At 51.0% G+C, this 14,801-nt stretch overlaps 1 protein-coding gene across 3 annotated transcripts in view; it reads left to right on the top strand.

The window, feature by feature from the left end:
* The first annotated feature begins 5,979 nt into the window (after positions 1 to 5,979).
* DNMT3B (DNA methyltransferase 3 beta) overlaps positions 5,980 to 14,801 on the top strand; it is a 51,852-nt gene continuing 43,030 nt past the window's right edge. For all 3 annotated transcript variants that reach the window (XM_033186098.1, XM_033186099.1, XM_033186100.1), the window contains exon 1: positions 5,980 to 6,285. The gene's annotated coding sequence lies outside the window, so the exon portion shown is untranslated. The remainder of the gene's footprint in view (positions 6,286 to 14,801) is intronic.

A 14,801-nucleotide genomic window follows, 5' to 3' on the forward strand; every position in this document is an offset into this window, starting at 1 on the left:
CTCATTAATAATAATAATATAGGCTGGGTGCGGTGGCCCACACTTATAATTCCAACACTTTGGGAGGCCAAGCGGGCAGATCACCTGAAATCGGGAGTCTGAGACTAGCCTGGCCAACATGGAGAAATCCCGCCTCTACTAAAAAAAAATAATAATAATGTAAAATTAGCCAGGCATGGTGGCGCATGTCCGTAATCCCAGCTACTCAAGAGGCTGAGGCAGGAGAATCGCTTGAACCCGGGAGACGGAGGTTGCAGTGAGCTGAGATTGCGCCATTGCACTCCAGCCTGTGCAACAAGAGCAAAATTCCACCTCAAAAAAAATTATTATTATTATTATATATATATTATCTAACAAGCATTTTTATGGTATTTCCTATGTGGTAGGCACTATTCAAAATGCCTTACATGTATTAACTCATAATTCTCAGGACAATCCTAGGAAGTAGGTAAAATTATCTCCATTTAGCCTGGCGCGGTGGTTCAAGCCTGTAATCCCAGCACTTTGGGAGGCCGAGATGGGCAGATCACGAGGTCAGGAGATCGAGACCATTACTGGCTAACACGGTGAAACCCCGTCTCTACTAAAAAATATTAAAAAAAAAAAAAAAACTAGCCGGGCAAGGTGGCGGGCGCCTGTAGTCCCAGCTACTCCGGAGGCTGAGGCAGGAGAATGGCGTAAACCCCAGAGGAGGAGCTTGCAGTGAGCTGAGATCCGGCCACTGCACTCTAGCCTGGGTGACAGAGCAAGACTCCGTCTCAAAAAAAAAAAAAAAAAAATTATCTCCATTTAAAGATGTGCTGAGGTAGTCTGAGGTGGGAGGATCACTTAGGGTCAGGAGTTTGAGACCAGCCTGGCCAACATGGTGAAACCCCGTCTCCACTAAAAAGACGAAAATTAGTCCGATGTGGTGGCTGGCGCCTGTAATTCTAGCTACGTGGGAGGCTAAGGAGGAAGAATCGCTTGAACCTGGGAGGCAGAGGTTGCAGTGAGCCAAGATCGCACCACTGCACTCCAGCCTGGGCAACAGAGTGAGACTTCTTCTCAAAAAAAAAAAATAAATAAAATAAAAATAAAGATGAAGAAATTGTGGCATAAAGAGGTAATAACACATGCTCACAAAAATTTCTACCATACAGTAAGTGTCTATTACGCAGCAGGCACTGTGCTAAGCACTTTATATTTGTTATTAAAAATCTGTACCTGCTCTAAGAACTGAAAGGTGATGGTATAATTTAAGAGAAATGTAAGTTAACTATAACATGAGTGTCAGCCCATCAGTGTGCTGATTTATTAGCGTAAGAGTGTCTAGGATGTAGATATGTACACGTGGCTTTTCTTTATAATGTTATTTTATTTTAGAGATGGGGTCACACTGTGTTGTCCAGGCTGGTCTCAAACTTTTGGGTTCAAGTGATACTCCCACCTTGGCCTCTCAAAGTGCGAGGATTCCAGGCAGGAGTCACTGTGCCTGACCCTTACTTTTTTGAAGAATAAATTTTTATTTAATATAATCTCTAATTTATAGAAGAGTTGTAAGACTAGTTCAAGGAACTCCTGAATGTCTTTTAAACCATGTTCTCTATTTGGTTCATATTTTGTCCTCTTTGCTTTAACAATCTCCCTGACCCATACATATATATATTATTTTTCTGAATTATTTAAGGGTCAATTGGTGACATTGTGCCTTTTTTGTTTTTGTTTTTGTTTTTCTTCGAGACAGGGCCTTGCTCTGTCGCCCAGGCTGGAGTGCAGTGGCAGGATCATGGCTCACTTGTAGCCTTGATCTTCCAGGCTCAAGGGATCCTCCCACATTAGTCTCCCGAGTTGCTGGGACTACAGGCACAGGCTACCATGCCTGGTTAATTTTTTTTTTTTTTTTTTGAGACGGAGTCTCGCTCTGTCGCCCAGGCTGGAGTGCAGTGGCCGGATCTCAGCTCACTGCAATCTCCGCCTCCCGGCTTCACACCATTCTCCTGCCTCAGCCTCCCAAGTAGCTGGGACTACAGGTGCCCGCCACCTCGCCCGGCTAGTTTTTTGTATTTTTAGTAGAGACGGGGTTTCACCATGTTAGCCAGGATGGTCTCGATCTCCTGACCTTGTGATCCGCCCGTCTCAGCCTCCCAAAGTGCTGGGATTACAGGCTTGAGCCACCGCACCTGGCCAATTTTTTTGATCTTTAGTAAAGATGGGCAACACTTTGTTGCCCAGGCTGCTTTTGAACTTAACTCAAAGGGTCCTCCTGCCTTGGCCTCTCGAAGTTCTGGAATTAGAGGCATGAACCACCATGCCCAGCTGCCTCTTCTAAATAATTCAGTGTTCATTTCCTAAGAGCAAGGACACTCTCTTATCTATGTGTTGTTGCCTTGGGTGATGAAACAAATGGTCTGTAATCACAGAATTTGTATCCCCTTAATGAATATTCCTCACCTTCATGATTATAATGATTATGATCTGCTAAAATACAATTTTAAGTAAACACTGCAAGGTGACCACACAGTAGGTGCTCAGTCAAGGTTTGATCACACAGCTGACTCACTCTGTGTAATCCCTTCCTTCTCTGGGCCTCAGTCTCATCTAAATGGGCCCCCAGTTCTCCTTACCTCATATCCTCATGGGTGGCAGCGAGGCTTAGATGAGATGGTGAATTTGATCAATGCACTCTAAAAACTGTAAAGAAAGGCGGCTGGGCGCAGTGGCTCAAGCCTGTAATCCCAGCACTTTGGGAGGCCGAGACGGGCGGATCACAAGGTCAGGAGATCGAGACCATCCTGGCGAACACAGTGAAACCCCGTCTCTACTAAATATACAAAAAACTAGCCGGGCGAGGTGGCGGGCGCCTGTAGTCCCAGCTACTTGGGAGGCTGAGGCAGGAGAATGGCGGGAACCCGGGAGACGGAGCTTGTAGTGAGCTGAGATCCGGCCACTGCACTCCAGCCTGGGCGACAGAGCAAGACTCCGCCTCAAAAAAAAAAAAAAAAAAAAAAAAAAAAAAGAAAGGCTGGATGGCAGTGGCCTGTAATCCCATCACTTTGGGAGACGAAGGTAGGTGGATCATGAGGTCAGGAGTTCCAGAACAGCCTGGCCAACATGATGAAAACCTGTCTCTAGTTAAAAACAAAAAACAAACAAAAAAACACACAAAAATTAGCTGGGCGTGGTGGCGCATGCCTGTAATCCCAGGTACTCAGGAGGCTGAGGCAGGAGAATTGCTTGAACCTGGGAGGCGGAAGTTGCAGTGAGCTGACATCACACCACTGCAGTCCAGCCTGGGTGGCAGAGCAAGACTCTGTATTAAAAAAAATTTTTTTTTAATTGTAAAGAAGTTCTGTGCCCTGGGGAGATATCAGGCCATTTTTCTACCCATTCTCCCAACATTTGTGCTTCTTCCCAAATGACGGGACTGAGACCACCTGCTCACTCAACCTTCTACTTTTTCTTCCTGGGTTTAGGTGGTCCAAGAAAATCCAGCCCTTTGGCATCTGAACCAGGCCTCCCCGGGGCTCCTGGTGGTGGCACAGGCATCCTCTGCCAGAATTCAGGACACAGAGTTTAGCTGTGGGTTCCTAGCTTAGGGTTCAGACACAGAGGCCCAGGAACCCTCCCCATAGACCTTTTTTTAATTTTTAATTTTTATTTTAATTTTTATTTTTTTTGAAATGGAGTCTTGCTCTGTTGCCCAGGCTGGAGTGCAGTGGAGTGATCTCGGCTCACTGCAACCTCCGCATCCTAGGTTCAAGCTATTCTCCTGCCTCAGCCTCCCGAGTAGCTGAGATTACAGGTGCCCGCCACTAGGCCCTGCTAATTCTTTGTAATTTTAGTAGAGATGCGGTTTCACCATGTTGGCCAGGCTGGTCTCGAACTACTGACCTTGTGAATCACCTGCCTCAGCCTCCCGAAATGCTGGGATTATAGGTGTGAGCCACCACGCCCAGCTTCAGACCTGTTTATGTATGATGTTTTCTTTCCTATAATGATATGTCCCAGGCTGGGCGTGGTGGCTCACGCCTGTAATCCCAGCACTTCGGGAGGCTGAGGCAGGCGAATCACAACGTCAGGAGTTCGAGACCAGCCTGGCCAACATGGTGAAACCCCGTCTCTACTAAAAATACAAAAAATTAGCCAGGCGTAGTGGCGGGCACCTGTAATCCAAGCTACTTCAGAGGCTGAGGCAGGAGATTGAACCCGGGAGGCAGAGGTTGCAGTGAGCGGAGATTGCGCCATTTCACCATTGCACTCCAGCCTGGGTGACAGATCGAGACTCTGTCTCAAAAAAAAAAAAAAAAAGATATGCCCCAGATGGTGGAGGCAAGCTACAGGCCCTCTCCAGAGACCCCCTTCTTCCTGCACCAATGGACTGGACACCAATTTGTATGTTTGTGCCAGAAAGCCAAGGAGTCCTGCTGTTCATTCACAAGAGGCCCTGCTGGGCGCCAGGCAGGGCGCTGAACTGAGCCCATTTCTCTCTGGCATCTCCCTAGCCTCTCCCCAAGCTCTTAGGTAGAATCAGATCCAGTAAGTATAGACACTTTTGCAGCATCCAAAGAATTAACCCTTCACTCATTTACTCACCTGGTAAGAGATACAGGGAGAAAGCTGTGGAGTAAGGCAGCCAGAGCCCAGAAAGCAGGAAACCCATGCCCATTCATTCAACAAACTTGTATTGAGCTCCTTTCTGATGCATCCCCCATCCACTATAAGCCCTTGAAGACGCACACAGATGTGGTTTCTGCTCCCATGGGGTGTGTGTGTGTGTGTGTGTGTGTGTGTGTGTGTGTAGGGGGATGTAAACAGGAAAACAGATATGCAAAACAATTTCAGATCGCGGTAAGTGCTAGGAACAGAATGAAATAGGATAGGAGTGATGGACAGGGGAGACTTCATGTGGAGTAATCGGTAAAAGCCTCTCCAGAAAGTAACCTTTTGGGAGAAAACTGAGGGGTGAGAATCTGGTCCTGCAAAGATCTGGGCAAGGAATGTCCAGGTGTAGGGAACGGTGAGGTCAAAGTCACCATCACAAGGAAACGCTTGGTGTATTGAGGAGCAGCAGAGAAGTTGGAGTGAAGACAGAGAGGGGTTGAGGTAGTAGATTCCTTGAAGGGTAGGCAGGGGAGGCTCCTATGGGGGCTTGTAGGCGATATAGATCATTCATTTGTTCATTCATTCATTCAACACATATTTATTGAGCATCTACTGAGATCCTGTCCTTAGTTTACTGCGTGAAGACAGACCACAAGCAGGTAAACAAGCAAATATGTAAGTCCCAGGTCAGATAAATTTTAGGAAGCGCTGTTTTCCAGTGGTTCAACGGTCATCTCAGGGCAGAGGTGGGGAGACCTGCTGAAGGCTGCTTCTCCCTCAGTCCGTCCATGCCTGCAGGGTCTGGAACCCAGGTAGCCAGAGACCCGCTGGTCTTCTTTCCCCTCCCCTGTCCTCCCCTCCCTTCAAGATGGCTGACAAAGGCCGGGCTGGGTGGAAGGAAGGGAGGAAGGGCGAGGCAGAGGGTCCAAAGCAGGATGACAGGCAGGGACACCGCGGCGCCCCGGTGGCACTGCGGCTGGAGGTGGGGGTTAAAGCGGAGACTCTGGTGCTGTGTGACTACGGTGGGGGCCCTGCCCTCTCTGAGCCCCCGCCTCCAGGCCTGTGTGTGTCTCCGTTCGTGTTGAAGGGAGCCCGGGAAAAGGGGCTCCAGAAGGAGTCTGGTTTTGGACGTCTGACCCCACCCCTCCCGCTTAGGGTCCCCCAGGGTGATTTCACTGGCCCGGGGTTGGGGGGGCAGGGGGCCAGGGGGCGGAGCCCGCAGAGAGGGGCGGAGGGGAGGCTCTGAGCGATTTCAAATTTCCCTCGTCTCCGCCCCCCGGTCCCCCCGCGCCCGGGCCGGGATCTGAGTGGCTGCGGCGGGGGCGCCCCCGGGCGGGGGCGGGGCGAGGGCCGGGCCGGGGCTACAAGGGGAGTCGGCACCGCCCCCTCCCCACCCACTCCCGCTGCCCCGTACGGCCCGCGCCGCTTCCTCGTAGCAGCCGCTCCCGGCTCCGCGGCCGTAACCCGCGTGGACGCTCCGAGCGCCCCCCGACGGACGGGACCGGCTACCTGGCGGTCGGGCGAGCGGGCGGCCGCGCCCGGCCGGCAGCGCTGGGGTTAAGTGGCCCAAGTAAACCTAGCTCGGCGATCGGCGCCGGAGATTCGCGAGCCCAGCGCCCTGCACGGCAGCCCGCCGGCCTCCCGCCAGCCAGCCCCGACCCGCGGCTGCGCCGCCCAGCCGCGCCCGAGCCATCCCTGCGGCAGGTGAGCGCCCCGGGGCCCCGGGGAGGCTCGGCAGCCGGCGGCTTCGAGGGCTGCTAGGGGAGGGGACGGTGGGGGGCTTCCTAAGCTGCCGGGGAGAGACCCTCTCCAGGACCTCCCGAGGAGGGGCTCCCGCCGGGCTGGGTTGGAGGGGTGAGGAAACGCCCACAGACCCTGCTTGGGGTGGAACGGGGTCCGCGGGTGGGACGCGGGGGACATACATCTGACGGGACCGGAGATACGAGAGGAAGGGACGCGTCTGCTGCCTCCAGGAGCCCGAAGAGGAGAGAAGCTTGCTTTCAGGGAGGGGGACACGCTGGCTTCCCGGGGTCCAGACTCGAGGGGGAGGAGGTGTCCGTCGAGAGCATGAACTGAGGCTTTGCTCATGGGCAGGGGGTGTACTCACTTGGCCTCGGCCTTGGGATAAGTTAAGGGGCGGAGGAGGTGAGGAGGGGTTTCTGCCATGCAGGTGGGCGTCCGCCCCTTGCAACTGGGATGTGGGGCTTCAGGCGAGGCGCTGTCCCTTCCCCCAACCCCAACTTTAGGAAAGAGCTCGTGAGTGTGGGCTTAGACTCGGGCGGGCTGGGGTGTGCGCGCGTGTAGGGGATGGAAGCGGAGGGCGACCTCCCGGGGTGCTCCCGATCTGAGCCACCAAGCGCGGGGCGCAGCGGGGCGCCCTCTCCCTGTGCACATCTGGCTCGGGAGGAGCTGGCCGGAGGGACGGCGCCTCCCTGCCCCGGCCACGCCGCCTACCCTGGGGTCTTACATTCCATTCTTAGCCTATCTCCCGGGTGCGGCTGGCCCCACTTCCCAGACTCGCACACTGAGGCCACAAAACCTCTAGCACCAGCTCCTGGAAGATAAGCTTCCCGGCTCGTGGTTGCATGGGGAGGGGGTATTGATCCCCACTTTATTGGGGAGCAAGTGGAAGCAGAGAAAGACCTAACAAGCTGTAAGACTGCGCTGCCCTTAGGCCCAGGCTCCCCGCTGGAGGATCTCACCTGTGAATGGAGTTCTGAGCCTAGTTCTTACCCGCGCCTCCAGCCTTCCTTGCTCCCTTTTTCTCCCTGGTCTAGGAGAGAGGCTCGCTGGGGCCCCGTGTTTCCACCCTCCCCCGAAGCTGGGAAGTGTTTAAAGGGAATTAAGGACAGAGTATGAACTTTGAGCTGCCTCCTGAGTTCTGGATGCGGTGGGTTTTGGCGGATGGGTGGCAGTTTTTGGGAGACAGCTATTATCTCCTCTACCAGGCCTGCTGGGGCTTCTTGTTAACCCACCTTGGAAACGCCAGGTGCGGACTTGATTTTTCCAGAGTTGAGATGATGGTACTTAGTTTATAGGATTGGTATAAGCACTCAATACATGTTTGCCATTGTTGGAATCACTAGCACACAGGCTAAGCAAGCTTCCTTCCCTAGGGAAGCATACGTCTTAGTTCTTCAGCATGTGTTTAAACCCTGTCTCACCAAGTTCATTGCTCTCCGTGCCTTCATTATTACATCTGAATTAGCAACAGTCCTACTGATAGGGTTGTGTAAGGATGAAACCAGTCTTACGCGTGAATTAACCTCTTCAGCCCTTGATCTTCCTCAGATGTTTATGTGTAATAGCCTTTACCACATTGGGCCTGGGTAAAGACGCAGTGGGATAGTGCCTGTGTAGGGTCAGCACATGATGAGTGTTGATGTCTGTACTTAATAACCAATAGCCTCTCATTTTAGGGTGGCCATTCCTGAGATTTGGGGATGGAGGGAGGCACCCCTGCCAGCCTCTCCTTTTTCTGTCTTTACGAAGGTGGTCAATTTCTTTCTCAAATCTGAAAGCTTTTCCCAATCATTGTCCACGATTAAGGAGTTGGCAGGAAAAACTGCCTTTGTTCCCTTTTGAACGGAGTCTTGGTTTTGTTTTATGGGCCGGGGCCGTTTTTAAAGCCCTCCCGACCAAGCATGGGGGCCTACTGCAAAGGTGTAATTGCAGAACTAAGTGAGATCCCTTACCTTTTCCCATTGGGGTGGAGAGTGCTGAGACAAAGGGACAAGGGCTGGGGCCAGTGGCATCCTGCTCTTAAAGTCGTAGACATAACCCCCACCTCTTGCAGAGGATTGGGGGAGGGGAAAACAGTATCTGGGAGCTGCAGGGGTCTAAGGGGAGGAGCAAGGGAGGTGGGGTTGGGGAGGCTGCTTCCTTCCCTTCCTCCAGCCACGTGGGGCCTGTGATCCAGAGGCGCCTGTCCTCCCTCATTATTGCAGCCCCATGGACCTGCTTCCAGTGGGGGCTTGGGCGAGTTCTAAAGGGAAAACTTACCTTGGGATTCCTTTTCCTAGACCAACTCATGCCAGCTGCCTCACCTCCAGGCTCAGATGCCTTTTCCAGTTTAAGCTAAATGTGAAACTTTTCAGAGGTACAAGGTTGTGCTCTCTCCCCCAAGCACCAGTCCTTAGCTCAGGCACATACTACTAATTGAGTGGAGGTTTTTTCTTTTAAATCATGAATTTTCAGAATGATTTCCAGTTTCATGGTGGACCAGGGCTGGTGAAGTGTGGAATTCATTTCATGTGCAGGCCACTCTCTTTGTAAACAGAGACTGAGCAGACATGTCTCCCCTTTTGTTGGGGGGGCTCATGTTCTCACTGGGACCCTTTTACAGGTGATAGAACTGAGGCTCTGGAAGATACAGGAAGATTACATCTTGGTGGTGAGCATTTTCTTTCTCTCTCTTTTTTTTTTTTTTTTTTGAGCCAGTCTCGCGTTGCCACCCAGGCTGGAGTGCAGTGTTATGATCTCGGCCCACTGCAACCTCTGCCTCCGGGGTTCAAGCCATTCTCCTGCCTCAATCTTCTGAGTAGCTGGGATTACAGGCGCACACCACCACGCCTGGCTAGTTTTTGTATTTTCAGTTGAGATGGGGTTTCATCATGTGGGCAAGGCTGGTCTCAAACTCCTGACCTCAAGTGATTCACCCGCCTCGGCTTCCCAAAATGTTGGGATTACAGGCATGAGCTGTTACACCCGGCTGCTTTTTATTTATTTACTTATTTACATTTTTCTTTTTTTTTTTTGATACGAGTCTTACTCTGTCGCCCAGACTAGAGTGCAGTGGCATGATCTCCACTCACTGCAAGCTCCATCCCCCCGGTTGCATGCCATTCTCCTGCCTCAGCCTCCTGAGTCCTGGGACTACAGGCGCCCACCACCATGCCTGGCTAATTTTTTTGTATTTTTAGTAGACACAGGGTTTCACTGTGTTTACCAGGATGGTCGCCAGGTAGATTACAGGCATGAGTCACTGTGCCCAGCCATGCTTTTAAAATATATATATATATATTTAGGCTGGGTGTGGTGCCTCACACACATAATCCCAGCACACTGGGAGACTGAGGCTGGCGGATCATTTAAGGCCAGGAGTTCAAGACCATCCTGGCCAACATGGTGAAAATGTGACTCTACAAAAAATACAAAAAGTAGCCAGGTGTGGTTGTGCATGCCTGTAATCCGTGCTACTTGGAGGCTGAGGCACGAGAATTGCTTGAACCTAGGAGGCGGAGGTTGCAGTGAGCCGAGATCCTGCCACTGTTCTCCAGCCTGGGTGACAGAGCAAGACCCTATCTCAAAAAAAAAAAAAAAGGCAAAAAAAAAAAATGTGTGTGTGTGTGTGTGTATATATATATATATACACACACATATATAAATATGCTTAAATTTTTTTTTATAAGGATGCAATCTCGCTATGTTGCCAAGGCTAGCCTTGAAAGCCTGTGTTCTAGGATCCTTCTGTCTCAGCCTTCTGAAGGCTTGGGATTACAGGTGTGAGCTACCATGTATGGCCTCTAAGTCACTTTTCACTCAGATATTTTCATTCATTCAAGCAAAATAGTACAGGTATGACCTCTGCTCTAGTTTATTTTTTATTTACTTATTTATTTATACTTTGAGACAGTCTCGCTCTGTTGCCCAGGCTGGAGCACAGTGGCACGATTTCGGCTCACTGAAACCTCTGTCTCCTGGGTTCAAGCAATTCTTATGCCTCAACCTCCCGAGTAGCTGGGACTACAGGCATGCACCACCATGCCCGGCCAATTTTTGTATGGTTTGTAAAGATGGGGTTTCACCTCATTGCCCAAGCTAGTCTCCTGGGCTCAAGCAATCTATTCTCCTCAGCCTCCCAAAGTGCTGGGATTATAGACATGAGCCAACACACCCAAATTCAATTTTTATTTTATTATTTTTATTTTTTGAGATGGAGTTTCACTCTTGTCGCCCAGGCTGGAGTGCAATGGCGTGATCTTGGCTCACTGCAACTTCCGGGTTCAAGTGATACTCCTGCATCAGCCTCCCAAGTAGCTGGGACTATAGACGTGCACCACCACGCCCGGCTAATTTTTTATTTTTTTTTAGTAGAGACGGGGTTTCTCCATGTTGTTCAGGCTGGTCTCAAACTCCTGACCTCAGGTGATCTGCCCACCTCAGCCTCCCTCCCATAGAGCTGGGATTATAGGCGTGAGCCACCGTGCCTGGCCCAAATTCAATTTTTAATGGTGTCTTTGTCTTGTTTTATGGCTACAACATCATTTATCTGCCTGAGAATGTTGCAGGGTTTAGTGTTCCCTTGTGTTCCCTCCAATATTAAGGGATACTCCTGTTTCCAGTACCTTGCCCTGGAGGTCTGGCGACAGGGCCAGGGGACTGGCGAGGTCTCAGTACGGCCACTTGTCCCAGTCTGTAACCTCTTGTGTTTTTTTTTTTTTTTTTTAATTATTTCTTTTGAGACAATTCTCGCATTGTCACCTAGGCTGGAGTGCAGTTGTGCGATCATAGCTCACTGCAGCCTTGAACCCCTGGGCTTATTCCAGGATCCTCCCACTTCAGTCTCCTGAGCAGCTGGGACCTTAGCCACGTGCCTCCATGCCCATCTAATTTTTTTTTTTGAAACAGAATCTGTTGCCCAGGCTGGAGTACAGTGGCATGATCTCAGCTCACTGCAAGCTCCACCTCCTGGGTTCACGCCGTTCTCCTGCCTCAGCCTACCGAGTAGCTGGGACTACAGGCCCCCGCCACCATGCCCAGCTAACTTTTTGTGTTTTTAGTAGAGATAGGGTTTCACCGTAGCCAGGATGGTCTCAATCTCCCAACCTCATTATCCACCCGCCTCGGCCTCCCAAAGTGCTGGGATTACAGGTGTGAGCCACGGCACCCAGCCTATGCCCATCTAATTTAAAAAATTTTTTGTAGAGGCTGGGCGCGGTGGCTCAAGCCTGTAATCCCAGCACTTTGGGAGGCCGAGACGGGCGGATCACGAGGTCAGGAGATCGAGACCATCCTGGCTAACATGGTGAAACCCCGTCTCTACTAAAAAATACAAAAAACTAGCCGGGCGAGGTGGCGGGCGCCTGTAGTCCCAGCTACTCAGGAGGCTGAGGCAGGAGAATGGTGTAAACCCGGGAGACAGAGCTTGCAGTGAGCTGAGATCCGGCCACTGCACTCCAGCCGGGGCGACAGAGCGAGACGCCGTCTGAAAAAAAAAAAAAAAATTTTGTAGAAACATTAAAGTCTCACTATGTTGCCCCAGCTGATCTCAAACCCCTGGGCTCAAGCAATCCTGCCTTGGTCTCCCAAAGTGCTGGGACTACAGGTGTGAGCCTCTGCGCCCAGCTGTCTTGCGTTTTTGCCAGAGCCTCAGCCTGTGTGGCTGAAGAAGAGTGGTTGTCTCCGGAGCAGCAGGCTGAGGGAGGGGACTTGGGAGTCAAGGGTCTAACTCTCCTGCAGAAGTACTGATGCCTTTGTAGGGTATTCCCTGCAGCCAGTACAGTGATGGGCCCTGGCAGCATGGCAACATGGCTCACTCTGTTGCTTAGGCTGGAGTGTAGTCATGCGATCACGGCTCACTGCAGCCTTGAACTCCTGGGTCCAGCGATCCTCCCACCTCAGTCACCTCCTGAGTAGATAGGACTATAGGTGAGAGCCACCAGGCTTGGCTACTTTTAATTTTTTTTTTTTTTTTTTTTTTTTTTGGAGATGGAGTTTCGCTCTTGTTGTCCAGGCTAGAGTGCAATGGCGGGATCTCAGCTCACCGAACCCCTGCCTGCCAGGTTCAAGTGATTCTCCTGCCTTAGCCTCCTGAGTAGCTGGGATTACAGGCATGCACCACCATTCCTGGCTAATTTTGTTTTTTTTAGTAGAGATGGTGTTTCTCCATGTTGGTCAGGCTGGTCTCAAATTCCCCCCCTCAGGTGATCCACCCACCTCGGCCTCCCAAAGTGCTGGGATTACAGGTGTGAGCCACTGTGCCCGGCTAATTTTAAAGTGTTTTTTTATGGAGAGTCTCTTGCTGTGTTGCCCAGGCTGGTCTCAAATTCCTAGGCTCAAGTGTAATCCCAAAGTGCTGGGATTATAGGTGTAAGGCAGCATGCCTGCTCCCTTGTCTGCCTTTGATTCCTAATTACTATCAGGCTTCCTGAAGCCTGGTAGAACTCATATCTGAATGGATACAGGAGACTCTGGAGATTGGAATGGGGAGGCACTAACTAGGCTCCCACTGAGCCAGCTACAGGCACCCCCTCTTTTGTGAAAAGGTGGTTGTGATGAAGACTTAAGTGCTCATTATATTCCAGGCAAGCCATTTTCTCTGACTCTGGGAGTTGTTCGGCACCATGGGTAAGGAAGCCCTACCCTGACGATGGCACTTGAGGAAGAGCCTCAAGCTTAGGCACTGGCTTTCCCAAGTCTTTGGGTGAATTTGCAAACCTTATCTGTGTCCTCATGTTGCCCTAGGATGTTACATGCTGAGCTGTAAGCAGGATGCTGAATTAGGGGAACTGCTCAATACTAAATATGACTGTTACTACGACCACACAACTAGCAAGGAGTAGAACTGCGTTAAAACACTGTTGCAGATTTATTTTCCAAAACCTCTGCCAGCACCTGACTGAGTCCACAGAACTGGCAGGACACACAAGATGTGCTGGGTTAAGACGCTCTGGTGTTTTCTGTGGGTGCAGCTGACTGTTTTGCAGGCCTGCTTCTTTTTTTTTTTTTTGAGACGGAGTCTCGCTCTGTCGCCCAGGCTGGAGTGCAGTGGCCGGATCTCAGCTCACTGCAAGCTCCGCCTCCCGGGTTCACGCCATTCTCCTGCCTCAGCCTCCCGAGTAGCTGGGACTACAGGCGCCTGCCACCTCGCCCGGCTAGTTGTTTGTATTTTTTAGTAGAGACGGGGTTTCACCGTGTTAGCCAGGATGGTCTCGATCTCCTGACCTCGTGATCCGCCCATCTCGGCCTCCCAAAGTGCTGGGATTACAGGCTTGAGCCACCGCGCCCGGCGGGCCTGCTTCTTGACTGTTAAGGCGGGCAGATCTGAGCCCCCACTAGGTAATTGTGGACAGTTTTTGAAAAGTGGTTTTTATGTTAGATCATGGGCTTCTTTTAAAGCCATTTATATATATGCAGTTCCCTTATCTGTAGGCCTTAATTTTGATATTTCTTTTTTCCTTTTTGAGATTTGTTTTCTGTCCTTGCAGTACTGCTTTTTCCAGAATGTCATATAAATGGAATCATATATTCTTCTTCTTCTTCTTCTTATTATTATTATTACTATTTTTTTTTGAGACGGAGTCTCGCTCTGTCGCCCAGGCTGGAGTGCAGTGGCCGGATCTCAGCTCACTGCAAGCTCCGCCTCCCGGGTTTACGCCATTCTCCTGCCTCAGCCTCCCGTGTAGCTGGGACTACAGGCGCCGCCACCTCGCCCGGCTAGTTTTTTGTATTTTTTAGTAGAGACAGGGTTTCACAGTGTTAGCCAGGATGGTCTCGATCTCCTGACCTCGTGATCCACCCGTCTCGGCCTCCCAAAGTGCTGGGATTACAGGCTTGAGCCACCGCGCCCGGCCTTTATTATTATTTTTATTTATTTATTTTTTTGAGACGGAGTCTCGCTCTGTCGCCCAGGCTGGAGTGCAGTGGCCGGATCTCAGCTCACTGCAAGCTCTGCCTCCCAGGTTTATGCCATTCTCCTGCCTCAGCCTCCCGAGTAGCTGGGAGTACAGGCGCCCGCCACCTCGCCCGGCTAGTTTTTGTATTTTTTAGTAGAGACGGGGTTTCACCGTGTTAGCCAGGATGGTCTCGATCTCCTGACCTCGTGATCCGCCCATCTCGGCCTCCCAAAGTGCTGGGATTACAGGCTTGAGCCACCGCGCCCGGCCTATTATTATTATTTTCGAGACAGCATCTCACTGTCACCCAGACTGGAGTACAGTGGCATGATGTGGCACTGCAACTTCCACCTCCTGGATTCAAGCGGGAGCCATACATTATATAGCCCTTTGAGTCTGGGTTGTTTTACTTAGTGTGAGATATTTGAGTCTTCTTTGTGTTGTGACATGTACTAGCAGTTATTTCTTACTTTAAAAAAATTTTTTTGAGACAGGGTCTCTGGAGTTCAGTACTGCAGTCACAGCTCACTGTAACCTCAACTCCAATGCTCCAGTGGTCCTCCCACCGCAGGCCTCACTGCCTAGTAGCTTCAACTACAGGCA

Source organism: Trachypithecus francoisi, unplaced genomic scaffold, assembly GCF_009764315.1.
Source record: "Trachypithecus francoisi isolate TF-2019V2 unplaced genomic scaffold, Tfra_2.0 Lachesis_group21, whole genome shotgun sequence".
In the NCBI taxonomy this organism is placed as follows: Eukaryota; Metazoa; Chordata; class Mammalia; order Primates; family Cercopithecidae; genus Trachypithecus; species Trachypithecus francoisi.